At 49.7% G+C, this 658-nt stretch overlaps 2 non-coding genes across 2 annotated transcripts; both read right to left on the bottom strand.

Moving 5' to 3' along the window:
* Nucleotides 1-82: 82 nt before the first annotated feature.
* Nucleotides 83-201, bottom strand: LOC123179643 (5S ribosomal RNA). The gene has a single exon (XR_006490522.1). It is a non-coding gene; the product is annotated as a 5S ribosomal RNA (ribosomal RNA).
* Nucleotides 202-498: 297 nt separating this feature from the next.
* Nucleotides 499-617, bottom strand: LOC123179642 (5S ribosomal RNA). Its single transcript, XR_006490521.1, has one exon. It is a non-coding gene; the product is annotated as a 5S ribosomal RNA (ribosomal RNA).
* Between the last annotated feature and the right edge of the window lie 41 nt (nucleotides 618-658).

The raw sequence follows: 658 nt of genomic DNA, 5'->3' as shown, positions 1-658 counted from the left end.
TCGTGCAAAATAATAAAACACGGTAAATATATTACTTACACGTGCGTTTTGTTTTGCAAGCGGCGCGAAAAAAATTAAAAAGGGAATGCAACACAAGGACTTCCCAGGAGGTCACCCATCCTAGTACTACTCTCGCCCAAGCACGCTTAACTTCAGAGTTCTGATGGGATCCGGTGCTTTAGTGCTGGTATGATCGCATCCGACATGTTACCCCGGTCTTCGTCCCTTATCCTTGCCCCTCCCAGCTCCACTACAAAGACGATTGCACATTGCTTTGGCCGCTCCCTCTCAACTACGGAGACGAGTTTAACGTGGTTTCCACCCCTCCCTCTCAACCGCAACAATGCACGCTTGCCGCGCCACAACGCCGACGCTGGACCCGTGAATCGTGAGCACCCAGCTATGACTTACCGCACTCGTGCAAAATAATAAAACACGGTAAATATATTACTTACACCTGCGTTTTGTTTTGCAAGCGGCGCGAAAAAAATTAAAAAGGGAATGCAACACGAGGACTTCCCAGGAGGTCACCCATCCTAGTACTACTCTCGCCCAAGCACGCTTAACTTCGGAGTTCTGATGGGATCCGGTGCTTTAGTGCTGGTATGATCGCATCCAACATGTTACCCCGGTCTTCGTCCCTTATCCTTGCCCCTCC

This window comes from Triticum aestivum, unplaced genomic scaffold (genome assembly GCF_018294505.1).
Source record: "Triticum aestivum cultivar Chinese Spring unplaced genomic scaffold, IWGSC CS RefSeq v2.1 scaffold119556, whole genome shotgun sequence".
NCBI classification, from domain to species: domain Eukaryota; kingdom Viridiplantae; phylum Streptophyta; class Magnoliopsida; order Poales; family Poaceae; genus Triticum; species Triticum aestivum.
Note: the sequence above shows the minus strand (reverse complement) of the source record. Positions and strands in the feature narration are given on the sequence as shown.